At 52.5% G+C, this 22,356-nt stretch overlaps 1 long non-coding RNA gene across 1 annotated transcript; it reads right to left on the bottom strand.

Moving 5' to 3' along the window:
• Window positions 1-516: 516 nt before the first annotated feature.
• Window positions 517-10,349, bottom strand: LOC127051593 (uncharacterized). The gene is made up of 3 exons (XR_007774543.1): window positions 10,289-10,349; window positions 2,995-3,270; window positions 517-656 (listed from the first exon to the last, which is right to left on the bottom strand). It is a non-coding gene; the product is annotated as an uncharacterized LOC127051593 (long non-coding RNA).
• Window positions 10,350-22,356: the final 12,007 nt, after the last annotated feature.

Genomic DNA, 22,356 nt, shown 5'->3' with positions numbered 1-22,356 from the left:
TCTTACTCAGTCCTGTTAATAGGGTTAGTTGCACCCACGTGCAAGATCCAGCACCACAACACGTGTACCTACGCCACCAGATCACCAACAGCTGTCATGAAGGACAGCTCTTTCCATCGCTTCAAACGCAGTCTAAAAATATAACCTCACTCTACCAGCCAAGAGAGCAAAGGCCTGGAACCACGTACGAAACTCTCCCAATCAAGAGAGTAAACACTACAACAACCAGCAGTATGTTTTATTCTGCGCAGGAAAGAAATGGTCAAAGCTGAGGTTGGTGGGGCAGTGGTAATTGGGCAGGGCAAGAGGAAATGAGGAAGGATTACATGGAAATAAGGAGCTGAAAGGAGCCCCCGCTCCCCCACCTCACCTGTTCATTTCCAGACCTGGGAACATTTGGATGGTTTGGGGGATTTCTTGGCTTTTTTGGAAAAAGGGTCGAATTTCTCACGGCCTCCACCATCCCCTTACAGCCGCCCCTTCGCCACACCATGTTACGTCGGAGCCCGGCTTGAATTCAAGAGGTCACAAATACGATTGGACTGCAAATTTCAAAAAAGCCAAGGAGAAATCACTTCTCGGGCAGTTTACTAGGACTAAGAGAAAAAGAGAGAGGCGCAACCCTTCTTAAAGGGTGCTCCCTCAGCCACAGGCACCTAAAAGCCGCACTGGTTTAAGAGGGAGAGGGAGAAGACCTTACCACCTGCTTACAGGGTGGGTCCTTCTGCCTGGCATGTCAAAGCAACCTGTGGCTAAAGCAGCATGATAAAGCAGACCCAAACCCTCCTTACAGGGTGGTCCTTAAGCCAGGGGCATTACATTAGGCCAGAGGCTAAAGCGCTGAAAAGGAGAGACCTCCATTCCGCTCAGTAGAGGGTGGTCTCTTTGCCCAGCAAGTGCCAGCGGCCCAAAAGAGGCTAGAAAGGGGAGACCTGACGCCTGCTTACAGGGAGAGGTCAACGGCACAGGGCATTTTAAAGGCTAGCTCCTAAAGAGCGGAAACCCACAGAGAGACCGCTACCCTTCCTAAAGGGAGGTCCCTCAGGCACAGGCACGGAAAGGCCCCACTGGTTTAAGAGGGAGAGGGAGAAGACCTTACACCCTGCTTACAGGGCGGTCCTTTTGCCTGGCATGTCCAAGTGACCTGTGGCTAAAGCAGCATGGCAAAGCAGAGCCAAACCCTGATTACAGGGTGGTCCTTAAGCATGGGCCAGAGCCTAGAGTGGAGAAAAGGAGAGACCTCCATTCCCTCAGGAGAGGGTGGTCTCTCTTTGCCCAGCAAGTGCCAGCGGCCCAGGACAGGCTAGAAAGGGGAGACCTGAACCCTTCTTACAGGGAGAGGTCAAAGGCACAGGGCATTTTAACGGCTAGCTCCTAAAGAGCGGAAACCCACAGAGAGACCGCTACCCTTTTTAAAGGGGGTCCTTCAGCCTTAGCTACCTTATGGACCCCTCAAGCCTTTTTCCTTGGAAGGGATGGACCTTGATCCCTGTTTACAGGGAGGTCCTTTTACCTGGCACCTCAACGGGGAGGACGCTTAAGTGGAAGTCACGAGTCCCCATTACGGGGAGGCCCGTGTGTGCAAGGTGTGTGTCCTTTTTCCGTGGCTTCTGCTTCCATTCTCTTTTCCTGCCGTTTCTTTGGTGCTTCTCTGTCTTCTTGTCCATTTTCTCTTTTGAGTTGCTAGAGAGAGAGCGAAAAGAGGAGAAGCAAGGTGAGGCGTGGGCTCCGTACACACGACTAACTACCACATCAGTTCAGATCAAATGGACAAGGCCCCTCCTTGAAATTAGCCTACCTCCCCGTCCTGGGCACCAACCTGTGGCATGGAGCAGGAGACCTTGTAGTAGCAGCAGCAGCAGAAGCCGGGGCCAGCTAGATGCAGAGTTCGCTCGCTTTCGACTTGGCTGTGCGTGTGCGTAGGGCATGGGGAGAGGACAGCTAGAAGGAGTAACGCCTAACATTGCCAAGAGGCTGGTTTCTATAAGTAGCTTTCAAATGGGGGAGTAAGCTTGGGAAAGTTGCACACCCTAGTTAGAGGGAGCTCACTTTGGACTTTGTCATTAAGAGGGCCAATGCCAAGAGGGGGAAAAGGAAGGCGACCCGAACCCCGATTACAGGGCGGTCACCCTTCCTTCACAAAAACCCTACTTCCTTGAAACAAGGGGAAGGAAGTCACAAACGTGAAAATGTCTGGAAATGAACAGGTCAGGGAGTCTCCCATTACCAAGGAATCCTCCATCCCTCACCAACACCCTTCCCGACTTACCTGTCTACCCCACCAAGAACATTACAACTTTGGACCCCCTGCTCTCTTCGAAAACAGACATCCCTTACTTCTTACTCAGTCCTGTTAATAGGGTTAGTTGCACCCACGTGCAAGATCCAGCACCACAACACGTGTACCTACGCCACCAGATCACCAACAGCTGTCATGAAGGACAGCTCTTTCCATCGCTTCAAACGCAGTCTAAAAATATAACCTCACTCTACCAGCCAAGAGAGCAAAGGCCTGGAACCACGTACGAAACTCTCCCAATCAAGAGAGTAAACACTACAACAACCAGCAGTATGTTTTATTCTGCGCAGGAAAGAAAGGGTCAAAGCTGAGGTTGGTGGGGCAGTGGTAATTGGGCAGGGCAAGAGGAAATGAGGAAGGATTACATGGAAATAAGGAGCTGAAAGGAGCCCCCGCTCCCCCACCTCACCTGTTCATTTCCAGACCTGGGAACATTTGGATGGTTTGGGGGATTTCTTGGCTTTTTTGGAAAAAGGGTCGAATTTCTCACGGCCTCCACCATCCCCTTACAGCCGCCCCTTCGCCACACCATGTTACGTCGGAGCCCGGCTTGAATTCAAGAGGTCACAAATACGATTGGACTGCAAATTTCAAAAAAGCCAAGGAGAAATCACTTCTCGGGCAGTTTACTAGGACTAAGAGAAAAAGAGAGAGGCGCAACCCTTCTAAAAGGGTGCTCCCTCAGCCACAGGCACCTAAAAGCCCCACTGGTTTAAGAGGGAGAGGGAGAAGACCTTACCACCTGCTTACAGGGCGGGTCCTTCTGCCTGGCATGTCAAAGCAACCTGTGGCTAAAGCAGCATGATAAAGCAGACCCAAACCCTCCTTACAGGGTGGTCCTTAAGCCAGGGGCATTACATTAGGCCAGAGGCTAAAGCGCTGAAAAGGAGAGACCTCCATTCCGCTCAGTAGAGGGTGGTCTCTTTGCCCAGCAAGTGCCAGCGGCCCAAAAGAGGCTAGAAAGGGGAGACCTGAAGCCTGCTTACAGGGAGAGGTCAACGGCACAGGGCATTTTAAAGGCTAGCTCCTAAAGAGCTGAAACCCCCAGAGAGCGCGCTACCCTTCCTAAAGGGAGGTCCCTCAGGCACAGGCACGGAAAGGCCCCACTGGTTTAAGAGGGAGAGGGAGAAGACCTTACACCCTGCTTACAGGGCGGTCCTTTTGCCTGGCATGTCCAAGTGACCTGTGGCTAAAGCAGCATGGCAAAGCAGAGCCAAACCCTGATTACAGGGTGGTCCTTAAGCATGGGCCAGAGCCTAGAGTGGAGAAAAGGAGAGACCTCCATTCCCTCAGGAGAGGGTGGTCTCTCTTTGCCCAGCAAGTGCCAGCGGCCCAGGACAGGCTAGAAAGGGGAGACCTGAACCCTTCTTACAGGGAGAGGTCAAAGGCACAGGGCATTTTTACGGCTAGCTCCGAAAGAGCGGAAACCCACAGAGAGACCGCTACCCTTTTTAAAGGGGGTCCTTCAGCCTTAGCTACCTTATGGACCCCTCAAGCCTTTTTCCTTGGAAGGGATGGACCTTGATCCCTGTTTACAGGGAGGTCCTTTTACCTGGCACCTCAACGGGGAGGACGCTTAAGTGGAAGTCACGAGTCCCCATTACGGGGAGGCCCGTGTGTGCAAGGTGTGTGTCCTTTTTCCGTGGCTTCTGCTTCCATTCTCTTTTCCTGCCGTTTCTTTGGTGCTTCTCTGTCTTCTTGTCCATTTTCTCTTTTGAGTTGCTAGAGAGAGAGCGAAAAGAGGAGAAGCAAGGTGAGGCGTGGGCTCCGTACACACGACTAACTACCACATCAGTTCAGATCAAATGGACAAGGCCCCTCCTTGAAATTAGCCGACCTCCCCGTCCTGGGCACCAACCTGTGGCATGGAGCAGGAGACCTTGTAGTAGCAGCAGCAGCAGAAGCCGGGGCCAGCTAGATGCAGAGTTCGCTCGCTTTCGACTTGGCTGTGCGTGTGCGTAGGGCATGGGGAGAGGACAGCTAGAAGGAGTAACGCCTAACATTGCCAAGAGGCTGGTTTCTATAAGTAGCTTTCAAATGGGGGAGTAAGCTTGGGAAAGTTGCACACCCTAGTTAGAGGGAGCTCACTTTGGACTTTGTCATTAAGAGGGCCAATGCCAAGAGGGGGAAAAGGAAGGCGACCCGAACCCCGATTACAGGGCGGTCACCCTTCCTTCACAAAAACCCTACTTCCTTGAAACAAGGGGAAGGAAGTCACAAACGTGAAAATGTCTGGAAATGAACAGGTCAGGGAGTCTCCCATTACCAAGGAATCCTCCATCCCTCACCAACACCCTTCCCGACTTACCTGTCTACCCCACCAAGAACATTACAACTTTGGACCCCCTGCTCTCTTCGAAAACAGACATCCCTTACTTCTTACTCAGTCCTGTTAATAGGGTTAGTTGCACCCACGTGCAAGATCCAGCACCACAACACGTGTACCTACGCCACCAGATCACCAACAGCTGTCATGAAGGACAGCTCTTTCCATCGCTTCAAACGCAGTCTAAAAATATAACCTCACTCTACCAGCCAAGAGAGCAAAGGCCTGGAACCACGTACGAAACTCTCCCAATCAAGAGAGTAAACACTACAACAACCAGCAGTATGTTTTATTCTGCGCAGGAAAGAAAGGGTCAAAGCTGAGGTTGGTGGGGCAGTGGTAATTGGGCAGGGCAAGAGGAAATGAGGAAGGATTACATGGAAATAAGGAGCTGAAAGGAGCCCCCGCTCCCCCACCTCACCTGTTCATTTCCAGACCTGGGAACATTTGGATGGTTTGGGGGATTTCTTGGCTTTTTTGGAAAAAGGGTCGAATTTCTCACGGCCTCCACCATCCCCTTACAGCCGCCCCTTCGCCACACCATGTTACGTCGGAGCCCGGCTTGAATTCAAGAGGTCACAAATACGATTGGACTGCAAATTTCAAAAAAGCCAAGGAGAAATCACTTCTCGGGCAGTTTACTAGGACTAAGAGAAAAAGAGAGAGGCGCAACCCTTCTAAAAGGGTGCTCCCTCAGCCACAGGCACCTAAAAGCCCCACTGGTTTAAGAGGGAGAGGGAGAAGACCTTACCACCTGCTTACAGGGCGGGTCCTTCTGCCTGGCATGTCAAAGCAACCTGTGGCTAAAGCAGCATGATAAAGCAGACCCAAACCCTCCTTACAGGGTGGTCCTTAAGCCAGGGGCATTACATTAGGCCAGAGGCTAAAGCGCTGAAAAGGAGAGACCTCCATTCCGCTCAGTAGAGGGTGGTCTCTTTGCCCAGCAAGTGCCAGCGGCCCAAAAGAGGCTAGAAAGGGGAGACCTGACGCCTGCTTACAGGGAGAGGTCAACGGCACAGGGCATTTTAAAGGCTAGCTCCTAAAGAGCGGAAACCCACAGAGAGACGCGCTACCCTTCCTAAAGGGAGGTCCCTCAGGCACAGGCACGGAAAGGCCCCACTGGTTTAAGAGGGAGAGGGAGAAGACCTTACACCCTGCTTACAGGGCGGTCCGTTTTGCCTGGCATGTCCAAGTGACCTGTGGCTAAAGCAGCATGGCAAAGCAGAGCCAAACCCTGATTACAGGGTGGTCCTTAAGCATGGGCCAGAGCCTAGAGTGGAGAAAAGGAGAGACCTCCATTCCCTCAGGAGAGGGTGGTCTCTCTTTGCCCAGCAAGTGCCAGCGGCCCAGGACAGGCTAGAAAGGGGAGACCTGAACCCTTCTTACAGGGAGAGGTCAAAGGCACAGGGCATTTTAACGGCTAGCTCCTAAAGAGCGGAAACCCACAGAGAGACCGCTACCCTTTTTAAAGGGGGTCCTTCAGCCTTAGCTACCTTATGGACCCCTCAAGCCTTTTTCCTTGGAAGGGATGGACCTTGATCCCTGTTTACAGGGAGGTCCTTTTACCTGGCACCTCAACGGGGAGGACGCTTAAGTGGAAGTCACGAGTCCCCATTACGGGGAGGCCCGTGTGTGCAAGGTGTGTGTCCTTTTTCCGTGGCTTCTGCTTCCATTCTCTTTTCCTGCCGTTTCTTTGGTGCTTCTCTGTCTTCTTGTCCATTTTCTCTTTTGAGTTGCTAGAGAGAGAGCGAAAAGAGGAGAAGCAAGGTGAGGCGTGGGCTCCGTACACACGACTAACTACCACATCAGTTCAGATCAAATGGACAAGGCCCCTCCTTGAAATTAGCCGACCTCCCCGTCCTGGGCACCAACCTGTGGCATGGAGCAGGAGACCTTGTAGTAGCAGCAGCAGCAGAAGCCGGGGCCAGCTAGATGCAGAGTTCGCTCGCTTTCGACTTGGCTGTGCGTGTGCGTAGGGCATGGGGAGAGGACAGCTAGAAGGAGTAACGCCTAACATTGCCAAGAGGCTGGTTTCTATAAGTAGCTTTCAAATGGGGGAGTAAGCTTGGGAAAGTTGCACACCCTAGTTAGAGGGAGCTCACTTTGGACTTTGTCATTAAGAGGGCCAATGCCAAGAGGGGGAAAAGGAAGGCGACCCGAACCCCGATTACAGGGCGGTCACCCTTCCTTCACAAAAACCCTACTTCCTTGAAACAAGGGGAAGGAAGTCACAAACGTGAAAATGTCTGGAAATGAACAGGTCAGGGAGTCTCCCATTACCAAGGAATCCTCCATCCCTCACCAACACCCTTCCCGACTTACCTGTCTACCCCACCAAGAACATTACAACTTTGGACCCCCTGCTCTCTTCGAAAACAGACATCCCTTACTTCTTACTCAGTCCTGTTAATAGGGTTAGTTGCACCCACGTGCAAGATCCAGCACCACAACACGTGTACCTACGCCACCAGATCACCAACAGCTGTCATGAAGGACAGCTCTTTCCATCGCTTCAAACGCAGTCTAAAAATATAACCTCACTCTACCAGCCAAGAGAGCAAAGGCCTGGAACCACGTACGAAACTCTCCCAATCAAGAGAGTAAACACTACAACAACCAGCAGTATGTTTTATTCTGCGCAGGAAAGAAAGGGTCAAAGCTGAGGTTGGTGGGGCAGTGGTAATTGGGCAGGGCAAGAGGAAATGAGGAAGGATTACATGGAAATAAGGAGCTGAAAGGAGCCCCCGCTCCCCCACCTCACCTGTTCATTTCCAGACCTGGGAACATTTGGATGGTTTGGGGGATTTCTTGGCTTTTTTGGAAAAAGGGTCGAATTTCTCACGGCCTCCACCATCCCCTTACAGCCGCCCCTTCGCCACACCATGTTACGTCGGAGCCCGGCTTGAATTCAAGAGGTCACAAATACGATTGGACTGCAAATTTCAAAAAAGCCAAGGAGAAATCACTTCTCGGGCAGTTTACTAGGACTAAGAGAAAAAGAGAGAGGCGCAACCCTTCTAAAAGGGTGCTCCCTCAGCCACAGGCACCTAAAAGCCCCACTGGTTTAAGAGGGAGAGGGAGAAGACCTTACCACCTGCTTACAGGGCGGGTCCTTCTGCCTGGCATGTCAAAGCAACCTGTGGCTAAAGCAGCATGATAAAGCAGACCCAAACCCTCCTTACAGGGTGGTCCTTAAGCCAGGGGCATTACATTAGGCCAGAGGCTAAAGCGCTGAAAAGGAGAGACCTCCATTCCGCTCAGTAGAGGGTGGTCTCTTTGCCCAGCAAGTGCCAGCGGCCCAAAAGAGGCTAGAAAGGGGAGACCTGACGCCTGCTTACAGGGAGAGGTCAACGGCACAGGGCATTTTAAAGGCTAGCTCCTAAAGAGCTGAAACCCCCAGAGAGCGCGCTACCCTTCCTAAAGGGAGGTCCCTCAGGCACAGGCACGGAAAGGCCCCACTGGTTTAAGAGGGAGAGGGAGAAGACCTTACACCCTGCTTACAGGGCGGTCCTTTTGCCTGGCATGTCCAAGTGACCTGTGGCCAAAGCAGCATGGCAAAGCAGAGCCAAACCCTGATTACAGGGTGGTCCTTAAGCATGGGCCAGAGCCTAGAGTGGAGAAAAGGAGAGACCTCCATTCCCTCAGGAGAGGGTGGTCTCTCTTTGCCCAGCAAGTGCCAGCGGCCCAGGACAGGCTAGAAAGGGGAGACCTGAACCCTTCTTACAGGGAGAGGTCAAAGGCACAGGGCATTTTTACGGCTAGCTCCGAAAGAGCGGAAACCCACAGAGAGACCGCTACCCTTTTTAAAGGGGGTCCTTCAGCCTTAGCTACCTTATGGACCCCTCAAGCCTTTTTCCTTGGAAGGGATGGACCTTGATCCCTGTTTACAGGGAGGTCCTTTTACCTGGCACCTCAACGGGGAGGACGCTTAAGTGGAAGTCACGAGTCCCCATTACGGGGAGGCCCGTGTGTGCAAGGTGTGTGTCCTTTTTCCGTGGCTTCTGCTTCCATTCTCTTTTCCTGCCGTTTCTTTGGTGCTTCTCTGTCTTCTGGTCCATTTTCTCTTTTGAGTTGCTAGAGAGAGAGCGAAAAGAGGAGAAGCAAGGTGAGGCGTGGGCTCCGTACACACGACTAACTACCACATCAGTTCAGATCAAATGGACAAGGCCCCTCCTTGAAATTAGCCTACCTCCCCGTCCTGGGCACCAACCTGTGGCATGGAGCAGGAGACCTTGTAGTAGCAGCAGCAGCAGAAGCCAGGGCCAGCTAGATGCAGAGTTCGCTCGCTTTCGACTTGGCTGTGCGTGTGCGTAGGGCATGGGGAGAGGACAGCTAGAAGGAGTAACGCCTAACATTGCCAAGAGGCTGGTTTCTATAAGTAGCTTTCAAATGGGGGAGTAAGCTTGGGAAAGTTGCACACCCTAGTTAGAGGGAGCTCACTTTGGACTTTGTCATTAAGAGGGCCAATGCCAAGAGGGGGAAAAGGAAGGCGACCCGAACCCCGATTACAGGGCGGTCACCCTTCCTTCACAAAAACCCTACTTCCTTGAAACAAGGGGAAGGAAGTCACAAACGTGAAAATGTCTGGAAATGAACAGGTCAGGGAGTCTCCCATTACCAAGGAATCCTCCATCCCTCACCAACACCCTTCCCGACTTACCTGTCTACCCCACCAAGAACATTACAACTTTGGACCCCCTGCTCTCTTCGAAAACAGACATCCCTTACTTCTTACTCAGTCCTGTTAATAGGGTTAGTTGCACCCACGTGCAAGATCCAGCACCACAACACGTGTACCTACGCCACCAGATCACCAACAGCTGTCATGAAGGACAGCTCTTTCCATCGCTTCAAACGCAGTCTAAAAATATAACCTCACTCTACCAGCCAAGAGAGCAAAGGCCTGGAACCACGTACGAAACTCTCCCAATCAAGAGAGTAAACACTACAACAACCAGCAGTATGTTTTATTCTGCGCAGGAAAGAAAGGGTCAAAGCTGAGGTTGGTGGGGCAGTGGTAATTGGGCAGGGCAAGAGGAAATGAGGAAGGATTACATGGAAATAAGGAGCTGAAAGGAGCCCCCGCTCCCCCACCTCACCTGTTCATTTCCAGACCTGGGAACATTTGGATGGTTTGGGGGATTTCTTGGCTTTTTTGGAAAAAGGGTCGAATTTCTCACGGCCTCCACCATCCCCTTACAGCCGCCCCTTCGCCACACCATGTTACGTCGGAGCCCGGCTTGAATTCAAGAGGTCACAAATACGATTGGACTGCAAATTTCAAAAAAGCCAAGGAGAAATCACTTCTCGGGCAGTTTACTAGGACTAAGAGAAAAAGAGAGAGGCGCAACCCTTCTAAAAGGGTGCTCCCTCAGCCACAGGCACCTAAAAGCCCCACTGGTTTAAGAGGGAGAGGGAGAAGACCTTACCACCTGCTTACAGGGCGGGTCCTTCTGCCTGGCATGTCAAAGCAACCTGTGGCTAAAGCAGCATGATAAAGCAGACCCAAACCCTCCTTACAAGGGTGGTCCTTAAGCCAGGGGCATTACATTAGGCCAGAGGCTAAAGCGCTGAAAAGGAGAGACCTCCATTCCCTCAGGAGAGGGTGGTCTCTCTTTGCCCAGCAAGTGCCAGCGGCCCAGGACAGGCTAGAAAGGGGAGACCTGACGCCTGCTTACAGGGAGAGGTCAACGGCACAGGGCATTTTAAAGGCTAGCTCCTAAAGAGCTGAAACCCCCAGAGAGCGCGCTACCCTTCCTAAAGGGAGGTCCCTCAGGCACAGGCACGGAAAGGCCCCACTGGTTTAAGAGGGAGAGGGAGAAGACCTTACACCCTGCTTACAGGGCGGTCCTTTTGCCTGGCATGTCCAAGTGACCTGTGGCCAAAGCAGCATGGCAAAGCAGAGCCAAACCCTGATTACAGGGTGGTCCTTAAGCATGGGCCAGAGCCTAGAGTGGAGAAAAGGAGAGACCTCCATTCCCTCAGGAGAGGGTGGTCTCTCTTTGCCCAGCAAGTGCCAGCGGCCCAGGACAGGCTAGAAAGGGGAGACCTGAACCCTTCTTACAGGGAGAGGTCAAAGGCACAGGGCATTTTTAACGGCTAGCTCCTAAAGAGCGGAAACCCACAGAGAGACCGCTACCCTTTTTAAAGGGGGTCCTTCAGCCTTAGCTACCTTATGGACCCCTCAAGCCTTTTTCCTTGGAAGGGATGGACCTTGATCCCTGTTTACAGGGAGGTCCTTTTACCTGGCACCTCAACGGGGAGGACGCTTAAGTGGAAGTCACGAGTCCCCATTACGGGGAGGCCCGTGTGTGCAAGGTGTGTGTCCTTTTTCCGTGGCTTCTGCTTCCATTCTCTTTTCCTGCCGTTTCTTTGGTGCTTCTCTGTCTTCTTGTCCATTTTCTCTTTTGAGTTGCTAGAGAGAGAGCGAAAAGAGGAGAAGCAAGGTGAGGCGTGGGCTCCGTACACACGACTAACTACCACATCAGTTCAGATCAAATGGACAAGGCCCCTCCTTGAAATTAGCCTACCTCCCCGTCCTGGGCACCAACCTGTGGCATGGAGCAGGAGACCTTGTAGTAGCAGCAGCAGCAGAAGCCGGGGCCAGCTAGATGCAGAGTTCGCTCGCTTTCGACTTGGCTGTGCGTGTGCGTAGGGCATGGGGAGAGGACAGCTAGAAGGAGTAACGCCTAACATTGCCAAGAGGCTGGTTTCTATAAGTAGCTTTCAAATGGGGGAGTAAGCTTGGGAAAGTTGCACACCCTAGTTAGAGGGAGCTCACTTTGGACTTTGTCATTAAGAGGGCCAATGCCAAGAGGGGGAAAAGGAAGGCGACCCGAACCCCGATTACAGGGCGGTCACCCTTCCTTCACAAAAACCCTACTTCCTTGAAACAAGGGGAAGGAAGTCACAAACGTGAAAATGTCTGGAAATGAACAGGTCAGGGAGTCTCCCATTACCAAGGAATCCTCCATCCCTCACCAACACCCTTCCCGACTTACCTGTCTACCCCACCAAGAACATTACAACTTTGGACCCCCTGCTCTCTTCGAAAACAGACATCCCTTACTTCTTACTCAGTCCTGTTAATAGGGTTAGTTGCACCCACGTGCAAGATCCAGCACCACAACACGTGTACCTACGCCACCAGATCACCAACAGCTGTCATGAAGGACAGCTCTTTCCATCGCTTCAAACGCAGTCTAAAAATATAACCTCACTCTACCAGCCAAGAGAGCAAAGGCCTGGAACCACGTACGAAACTCTCCCAATCAAGAGAGTAAACACTACAACAACCAGCAGTATGTTTTATTCTGCGCAGGAAAGAAAGGGTCAAAGCTGAGGTTGGTGGGGCAGTGGTAATTGGGCAGGGCAAGAGGAAATGAGGAAGGATTACATGGAAATAAGGAGCTGAAAGGAGCCCCCGCTCCCCCACCTCACCTGTTCATTTCCAGACCTGGGAACATTTGGATGGTTTGGGGGATTTCTTGGCTTTTTTGGAAAAAGGGTCGAATTTCTCACGGCCTCCACCATCCCCTTACAGCCGCCCCTTCGCCACACCATGTTACGTCGGAGCCCGGCTTGAATTCAAGAGGTCACAAATACGATTGGACTGCAAATTTCAAAAAAGCCAAGGAGAAATCACTTCTCGGGCAGTTTACTAGGACTAAGAGAAAAAGAGAGAGGCGCAACCCTTCTAAAAGGGTGCTCCCTCAGCCACAGGCACCTAAAAGCCCCACTGGTTTAAGAGGGAGAGGGAGAAGACCTTACCACCTGCTTACAGGGCGGGTCCTTCTGCCTGGCATGTCAAAGCAACCTGTGGCTAAAGCAGCATGATAAAGCAGACCCAAACCCTCCTTACAGGGTGGTCCTTAAGCCAGGGGCATTACATTAGGCCAGAGGCTAAAGCGCTGAAAAGGAGAGACCTCCATTCCGCTCAGTAGAGGGTGGTCTCTTTGCCCAGCAAGTGCCAGCGGCCCAAAAGAGGCTAGAAAGGGGAGACCTGACGCCTGCTTACAGGGAGAGGTCAACGGCACAGGGCATTTTAAAGGCTAGCTCCTAAAGAGCTGAAACCCCCAGAGAGCGCGCTACCCTTCCTAAAGGGAGGTCCCTCAGGCACAGGCACGGAAAGGCCCCACTGGTTTAAGAGGGAGAGGGAGAAGACCTTACACCCTGCTTACAGGGCGGTCCTTTTGCCTGGCATGTCCAAGTGACCTGTGGCCAAAGCAGCATGGCAAAGCAGAGCCAAACCCTGATTACAGGGTGGTCCTTAAGCATGGGCCAGAGCCTAGAGTGGAGAAAAGGAGAGACCTCCATTCCCTCAGGAGAGGGTGGTCTCTCTTTGCCCAGCAAGTGCCAGCGGCCCAGGACAGGCTAGAAAGGGGAGACCTGAACCCTTCTTACAGGGAGAGGTCAAAGGCACAGGGCATTTTTAACGGCTAGCTCCTAAAGAGCGGAAACCCACAGAGAGACCGCTACCCTTTTTAAAGGGGGTCCTTCAGCCTTAGCTACCTTATGGACCCCTCAAGCCTTTTTCCTTGGAAGGGATGGACCTTGATCCCTGTTTACAGGGAGGTCCTTTTACCTGGCACCTCAACGGGGAGGACGCTTAAGTGGAAGTCACGAGTCCCCATTACGGGGAGGCCCGTGTGTGCAAGGTGTGTGTCCTTTTTCCGTGGCTTCTGCTTCCATTCTCTTTTCCTGCCGTTTCTTTGGTGCTTCTCTGTCTTCTTGTCCATTTTCTCTTTTGAGTTGCTAGAGAGAGAGCGAAAAGAGGAGAAGCAAGGTGAGGCGTGGGCTCCGTACACACGACTAACTACCACATCAGTTCAGATCAAATGGACAAGGCCCCTCCTTGAAATTAGCCGACCTCCCCGTCCTGGGCACCAACCTGTGGCATGGAGCAGGAGACCTTGTAGTAGCAGCAGCAGCAGAAGCCGGGGCCAGCTAGATGCAGAGTTCGCTCGCTTTCGACTTGGCTGTGCGTGTGCGTAGGGCATGGGGAGAGGACAGCTAGAAGGAGTAACGCCTAACATTGCCAAGAGGCTGGTTTCTATAAGTAGCTTTCAAATGGGGGAGTAAGCTTGGGAAAGTTGCACACCCTAGTTAGAGGGAGCTCACTTTGGACTTTGTCATTAAGAGGGCCAATGCCAAGAGGGGGAAAAGGAAGGCGACCCGAACCCCGATTACAGGGCGGTCACCCTTCCTTCACAAAAACCCTACTTCCTTGAAACAAGGGGAAGGAAGTCACAAACGTGAAAATGTCTGGAAATGAACAGGTCAGGGAGTCTCCCATTACCAAGGAATCCTCCATCCCTCACCAACACCCTTCCCGACTTACCTGTCTACCCCACCAAGAACATTACAACTTTGGACCCCCTGCTCTCTTCGAAAACAGACATCCCTTACTTCTTACTCAGTCCTGTTAATAGGGTTAGTTGCACCCACGTGCAAGATCCAGCACCACAACACGTGTACCTACGCCACCAGATCACCAACAGCTGTCATGAAGGACAGCTCTTTCCATCGCTTCAAACGCAGTCTAAAAATATAACCTCACTCTACCAGCCAAGAGAGCAAAGGCCTGGAACCACGTACGAAACTCTCCCAATCAAGAGAGTAAACACTACAACAACCAGCAGTATGTTTTATTCTGCGCAGGAAAGAAAGGGTCAAAGCTGAGGTTGGTGGGGCAGTGGTAATTGGGCAGGGCAAGAGGAAATGAGGAAGGATTACATGGAAATAAGGAGCTGAAAGGAGCCCCCGCTCCCCCACCTCACCTGTTCATTTCCAGACCTGGGAACATTTGGATGGTTTGGGGGATTTCTTGGCTTTTTTGGAAAAAGGGTCGAATTTCTCACGGCCTCCACCATCCCCTTACAGCCGCCCCTTCGCCACACCATGTTACGTCGGAGCCCGGCTTGAATTCAAGAGGTCACAAATACGATTGGACTGCAAATTTCAAAAAAGCCAAGGAGAAATCACTTCTCGGGCAGTTTACTAGGACTAAGAGAAAAAGAGAGAGGCGCAACCCTTCTAAAAGGGTGCTCCCTCAGCCACAGGCACCTAAAAGCCCCACTGGTTTAAGAGGGAGAGGGAGAAGACCTTACCACCTGCTTACAGGGCGGGTCCTTCTGCCTGGCATGTCAAAGCAACCTGTGGCTAAAGCAGCATGATAAAGCAGACCCAAACCCTCCTTACAAGGGTGGTCCTTAAGCCAGGGGCATTACATTAGGCCAGAGGCTAAAGCGCTGAAAAGGAGAGACCTCCATTCCGCTCAGTAGAGGGTGGTCTCTTTGCCCAGCAAGTGCCAGCGGCCCAAAAGAGGCTAGAAAGGGGAGACCTGACGCCTGCTTACAGGGAGAGGTCAACGACACAGGGCATTTTAAAGGCTAGCTCCTAAAGAGCTGAAACCCCCAGAGCGCGCTACCCTTCCTAAAGGGAGGTCCCTCAGGCACAGGCACGGAAAGGCCCCACTGGTTTAAGAGGGAGAGGGAGAAGACCTTACACCCTGCTTACAGGGCGGTCCTTTTGCCTGGCATGTCCAAGTGACCTGTGGCCAAAGCAGCATGGCAAAGCAGAGCCAAACCCTGATTACAGGGTGGTCCTTAAGCATGGGCCAGAGCCTAGAGTGGAGAAAAGGAGAGACCTCCATTCCCTCAGGAGAGGGTGGTCTCTCTTTGCCCAGCAAGTGCCAGCGGCCCAGGACAGGCTAGAAAGGGGAGACCTGAACCCTTCTTACAGGGAGAGGTCAAAGGCACAGGGCATTTTAACGGCTAGCTCCTAAAGAGCGGAAACCCACAGAGAGACCGCTACCCTTTTTAAAGGGGGTCCTTCAGCCTTAGCTACCTTATGGACCCCTCAAGCCTTTTTCCTTGGAAGGGATGGACCTTGATCCCTGTTTACAGGGAGGTCCTTTTACCTGGCACCTCAACGGGGAGGACGCTTAAGTGGAAGTCACGAGTCCCCATTACGGGGAGGCCCGTGTGTGCAAGGTGTGTGTCCTTTTTCCGTGGCTTCTGCTTCCATTCTCTTTTCCTGCCGTTTCTTTGGTGCTTCTCTGTCTTCTTGTCCATTTTCTCTTTTGAGTTGCTAGAGAGAGAGCGAAAAGAGGAGAAGCAAGGTGAGGCGTGGGCTCCGTACACACGACTAACTACCACATCAGTTCAGATCAAATGGACAAGGCCCCTCCTTGAAATTAGCCTACCTCCCCGTCCTGGGCACCAACCTGTGGCATGGAGCAGGAGACCTTGTAGTAGCAGCAGCAGCAGAAGCCGGGGCCAGCTAGATGCAGAGTTCGCTCGCTTTCGACTTGGCTGTGCGTGTGCGTAGGGCATGGGGAGAGGACAGCTAGAAGGAGTAACGCCTAACATTGCCAAGAGGCTGGTTTCTATAAGTAGCTTTCAAATGGGGGAGTAAGCTTGGGAAAGTTGCACACCCTAGTTAGAGGGAGCTCACTTTGGACTTTGTCATTAAGAGGGCCAATGCCAAGAGGGGGAAAAGGAAGGCGACCCGAACCCCGATTACAGGGCGGTCACCCTTCCTTCACAAAAACCCTACTTCCTTGAAACAAGGGGAAGGAAGTCACAAACGTGAAAATGTCTGGAAATGAACAGGTCAGGGAGTCTCCCATTACCAAGGAATCCTCCATCCCTCACCAACACCCTTCCCGACTTACCTGTCTACCCCACCAAGAACATTACAACTTTGGACCCCCTGCTCTCTTCGAAAACAGACATCCCTTACTTCTTACTCAGTCCTGTTAATAGGGTTAGTTGCACCCACGTGCAAGATCCAGCACCACAACACGTGTACCTACGCCACCAGATCACCAACAGCTGTCATGAAGGACAGCTCTTTCCATCGCTTCAAACGCAGTCTAAAAATATAACCTCACTCTACCAGCCAAGAGAGCAAAGGCCTGGAACCACGTACGAAACTCTCCCAATCAAGAGAGTAAACACTACAACAACCAGCAGTATGTTTTATTCTGCGCAGGAAAGAAAGGGTCAAAGCTGAGGTTGGTGGGGCAGTGGTAATTGGGCAGGGCAAGAGGAAATGAGGAAGGATTACATGGAAATAAGGAGCTGAAAGGAGCCCCCGCTCCCCCACCTCACCTGTTCATTTCCAGACCTGGGAACATTTGGATGGTTTGGGGGATTTCTTGGCTTTTTTGGAAAAAGGGTCGAATTTCTCACGGCCTCCACCATCCCCTTACAGCCGCCCCTTCGCCACACCATGTTACGTCGGAGCCCGGCTTGAATTCAAGAGGTCACAAATACGATTGGACTGCAAATTTCAAAAAAGCCAAGGAGAAATCACTTCTCGGGCAGTTTACTAGGACTAAGAGAAAAAGAGAGAGGCGCAACCCTTCTTAAAGGGTGCTCCCTCAGCCACAGGCACCTAAAAGCCCCACTGGTTTAAGAGGGAGAGGGAGAAGACCTTACCACCTGCTTACAGGGCGGGTCCTTCTGCCTGGCATGTCAAAGCAACCTGTGGCTAAAGCAGCATGATAAAGCAGACCCAAACCCTCCTTACAGGGTGGTCCTTAAGCCAGGGGCATTACATTAGGCCAGAGGCTAAAGCGCTGAAAAGGAGAGACCTCCATTCCGCTCAGTAGAGGGTGGTCTCTTTGCCCAGCAAGTGCCAGCGGCCCAAAAGAGGCTAGAAAGGGGAGACCTGACGCCTGCTTACAGGGAGAGGTCAACGGCACAGGGCATTTTAAAGGCTAGCTCCTAAAGAGCTGAAACCCCCAGAGAGCGCGCTACCCTTCCTAAAGGGAGGTCCCTCAGGCACAGGCACGGAAAGGCCCCACTGGTTTAAGAGGGAGAGGGAGAAGACCTTACACCCTGCTTACAGGGCGGTCCTTTTGCCTGGCATGTCCAAGTGACCTGTGGCCAAAGCAGCATGGCAAAGCAGAGCCAAACCCTGATTACAGGGTGGTCCTTAAGCATGGGCCAGAGCCTAGAGTGGAGAAAAGGAGAGACCTCCATTCCCTCAGGAGAGGGTGGTCTCTCTTTGCCCAGCAAGTGCCAGCGGCCCAGGACAGGCTAGAAAGGGGAGACCTGAACCCTTCTTACAGGGAGAGGTCAAAGGCACAGGGCATTTTAACGGCTAGCTCCTAAAGAGCGGAAACCCACAGAGAGACCGCTACCCTTTTTAAAGGGGGTCCTTCAGCCTTAGCTACCTTATGGACCCCTCAAGCCTTTTTCCTTGGAAGGGATGGACCTTGATCCCTGTTTACAGGGAGGTCCTTTTACCTGGCACCTCAACGGGGAGGACGCTTAAGTGGAAGTCACGAGTCCCCATTACGGGGAGGCCCGTGTGTGCAAGGTGTGTGTCCTTTTTCCGTGGCTTCTGCTTCCATTCTCTTTTCCTGCCGTTTCTTTGGTGCTTCTCTGTCTTCTTGTCCATTTTCTCTTTTGAGTTGCTAGAGAGAGAGCGAAAAGAGGAGAAGCAAGGTGAGGCGTGGGCTCCGTACACACGACTAACTACCACATCAGTTCAGATCAAATGGACAAGGCCCCTCCTTGAAATTAGCCTACCTCCCCGTCCTGGGCACCAACCTGTGGCATGGAGCAGGAGACCTTGTAGTAGCAGCAGCAGCAGAAGCCGGGGCCAGCTAGATGCAGAGTTCGCTCGCTTTCGACTTGGCTGTGCGTGTGCGTAGGGCATGGGGAGAGGACAGCTAGAAGGAGTAACGCCTAACATTGCCAAGAGGCTGGTTTCTATAAGTAGCTTTCAAATGGGGGAGTAAGCTTGGGAAAGTTGCACACCCTAGTTAGAGGGAGCTCACTTTGGACTTTGTCATTAAGAGGGCCAATGCCAAGAGGGGGAAAAGGAAGGCGACCCGAACCCCGATTACAGGGCGGTCACCCTTCCTTCACAAAAACCCTACTTCCTTGAAACAAGGGGAAGGAAGTCACAAACGTGAAAATGTCTGGAAATGAACAGGTCAGGGAGTCTCCCATTACCAAGGAATCCTCCATCCCTCACCAACACCCTTCCCGACTTACCTGTCTACCCCACCAAGAACATTACAACTTTGGACCCCCTGCTCTCTTCGAAAACAGACATCCCTTACTTCTTACTCAGTCCTGTTAATAGGGTTAGTTGCACCCACGTGCAAGATCCAGCACCACAACACGTGTACCTACGCCACCAGATCACCAACAGCTGTCATGAAGGACAGCTCTTTCCATCGCTTCAAACGCAGTCTAAAAATATAACCTCACTCTACCAGCCAAGAGAGCAAAGGCCTGGAACCACGTACGAAACTCTCCCAATCAAGAGAGTAAACACTACAACAACCAGCAGTATGTTTAATTCTGCGCAGGAAAGAAAGGGTCAAAGCTGAGGTTGGTGGGGCAGTGGTAATTGGGCAGGGCAAGAGGAAATGAGGAAGGATTACATGGAAATAAGGAGCTGAAAGGAGCCCCCGCTCCCCCACCTCACCTGTTCATTTCCAGACCTGGGAACATTTGGATGGTTTGGGGGATTTCTTGGCTTTTTTGGAAAAAGGGTCGAATTTCTCACGGCCTCCACCATCCCCTTACAGCCGCCCCTTCGCCACACCATGTTACGTCGGAGCCCGGCTTGAATTCAAGAGGTCACAAATACGATTGGACTGCAAATTTCAAAAAAGCCAAAGAGAAATCACTTCTCGGGCAGTTTACTAGGACTAAGAGAAAAAGAGAGAGGCGCAACCCTTCTAAAAGGGTGCTCCCTCAGCCACAGGCACCTAAAAGCCCCACTGGTTTAAGAGGGAGAGGGAGAAGACCTTACCACCTGCTTACAGGGCGGGTCCTTCTGCCTGGCATGTCAAAGCAACCTGTGGCTAAAGCAGCATGATAAAGCAGACCCAAACCCTCCTTACAAGGGTGGTCCTTAAGCCAGGGGCATTACATTAGGCCAGAGGCTAAAGCGCTGAAAAGGAGAGACCTCCATTCCCTCAGGAGAGGGTGGTCTCTCTTTGCCCAGCAAGTGCCAGCGGCCCAGGACAGGCTAGAAAGGGGAGACCTGACGCCTGCTTACAGGGAGAGGTCAACGGCACAGGGCATTTTAAAGGCTAGCTCCTAAAGAGCTGAAACCCCCAGAGAGCGCGCTACCCTTCCTAAAGGGAGGTCCCTCAGGCACAGGCACGGAAAGGCCCCACTGGTTTAAGAGGGAGAGGGAGAAGACCTTACACCCTGCTTACAGGGCGGTCCTTTTGCCTGGCATGTCCAAGTGACCTGTGGCCAAAGCAGCATGGCAAAGCAGAGCCAAACCCTGATTACAGGGTGGTCCTTAAGCATGGGCCAGAGCCTAGAGTGGAGAAAAGGAGAGACCTCCATTCCCTCAGGAGAGGGTGGTCTCTCTTTGCCCAGCAAGTGCCAGCGGCCCAGGACAGGCTAGAAAGGGGAGACCTGAACCCTTCTTACAGGGAGAGGTCAAAGGCACAGGGCATTTTAACGGCTAGCTCCTAAAGAGCGGAAACCCACAGAGAGACCGCTACCCTTTTTAAAGGGGGTCCTTCAGCCTTAGCTACATTATGGACCCCTCAAGCCTTTTTCCTTGGAAGGGATGGACCTTGATCCCTGTTTACAGGGAGGTCCTTTTACCTGGCACCTCAACGGGGAGGACGCTTAAGTGGAAGTCACGAGTCCCCATTACGGGGAGGCCCGTGTGTGCAAGGTGTGTGTCCTTTTTCCGTGGCTTCTGCTTCCATTCTCTTTTCCTGCCGTTTCTTTGGTGCTTCTCTGTCTTCTTGTCCATTTTCTCTTTTGAGTTGCTAGAGAGAGAGAGCGAAAAGAGGAGAAGCAAGGTGAGGCGTGGGCTCCGTACACACGACTAACTACCACATCAGTTCAGATCAAATGGACAAGGCCCCTCCTTGAAATTAGCCCAACTCCCAGTCTTCAGCACCAACCTGTGGCATGGAGCAGGAGACCTTGCAGTTACAGCAGCAGCAGTAGAAGCCGGGGCCAGCTGGATGCAGAGTTCGCTCGCATGTGAGTAGGGCATGGTGACAGGAGAGCTAGAAGGACAAACCCCTAACTCTGCAGAAGGCTGATTTGTATAAGTAGCTTTCAAATGGGTGAGTAAGGTTGGGAAAGTTGCACACCCTAGTTAGAGGGAGCTCACTTTGGATTTTGGCAATAAGAGGGCCAATGCCAAGAGGGGGAAAAGGAAGGCGACCCGAACCCCGATTACAGGGCCGTCACCCTTCCTTCACAAAAATCCTTTCTTCATTAAAGAAGGAGAAAGATGTCACCAACATAAAAATTTCTGGAAATGTTTAAGTAACATAGGAATCCTGCTGATTCTCCCATTAGCAATATAGCTTCCTGACTCCACCAATATGCTTCCGCTATAATTCTAGATGTGAATACCATAACATTTACCTTTACCTTCTTTACAGGGGTGATCATTCTTCTTCTAAAGCTTTGTTTTCCATTCCCTTTTACTTTACTTGATTTGGTTCTTTTATCATCTTGTGCATTTTTGTTATTCTACAGATGGAGAGAGAGAGAGGCGAGGAGATGTAAAAACTTTAGGTTTGGGCTCAGTAGAGAACATAATCCCAATGTAAATTCAGTCATCCTAAGCTCCATTGTGTTTTCCGCCCAGCACCTCCAGCCCAGTGAGCTGAAGCTGCCTCAGGCTTTTCCTGCCCAATGCCTCCTGCCCAGTCAGTGTGAGCTGCCTCAGGGTTTTTCCCGCCCAGTACCTCCAGCCCAGCCAGGGCAAGCCACCTCAGGGCTTTTCTGCCCAGCGCCTCCTGCCCAGTGAGCATGAGCCACCTGAGGGCTGTTCCTCCCAGTGCCTCCTGCCCAGCCTGTGCAATTCGCTTCACAGCTTTTCCCACTCAGCACCTCCCGCCAAGTCAGTGTGAGCCACCTGAGGGCTTTTCCTACCCAGTGCCTCCTGCCCAATCAGTATGAGCCGCCTCAGGGCTTTTCCTGCCCAGTGCCTCCTGCCCAGTCTGCGCAATCCACCTCAGGGCTTTTCCTGCCCTGCATGTCCTGCCCAGTCAGCGCGAGCCACCTGAGCACTTTTCCCGCCTAGTGCCTCTTGCCCAGTCAGTACGAGATGCCTAAGAGCTTTTCCCACCCAGAGCCTCCTGCCCCGCCAGTGCAAGTCCTCTCAGAGCTTTTTGCGCCCAGGGTGTCCTGCCCACCCACTGCGAGTCGCCTCAGGGCTTTTCTGGCCCAGCACCTCCTGCTAAGTCAGTGCGAGCCACCTGAGAGCTTTTCCCAATGAGTGCCTCCTGCCCAATCAGTATGAGCCACCTGAGGAATTTTCCTCCTTGGTGCCTCCTCCCAGTCAGCGCAATCCAACTCAGGACTTTGCCTGATCTGCACGTCCTGCCCAGTCAGCGCGAGCCACGTGAGTGCTTTTCCCACCTAGAGCCTCCTGCCCAGTCAGTACGAGCCGCCTCAGGGCTTTTCCTGCCCAGAGCCTCATGTCCAGCCACTGTGAGTCGCCTCAGGGCTTTTCACACCCAGCAATTCCTGCCCTATCAGCGCGAGGTGCCTGAGGCTTTTCCCGCCCTGCACCTCCTGCCCAGTCAGCATGAGCCACCTGAGCACTTTTCCCTCCCAGTGTCTCCTGCCCAGTCAGCGCAAGCCATCTCAGGGCTTTCCCCACCCAGTGCCCCCTGCCCAGTCAACACGAGGTGCTTGAGGCTTTTCCCACCCAGCACCTTGTGCCCAGTCAGCGTGAGCCACCCGAGGGCTTTTCTCACCCTGTA

This window comes from Gopherus flavomarginatus, chromosome 5 (genome assembly GCF_025201925.1).
Source record: "Gopherus flavomarginatus isolate rGopFla2 chromosome 5, rGopFla2.mat.asm, whole genome shotgun sequence".
NCBI lineage: Eukaryota > Metazoa > Chordata > Testudines > Testudinidae > Gopherus > Gopherus flavomarginatus.
This window is presented reverse-complemented; position numbering and strand designations above follow the sequence as displayed.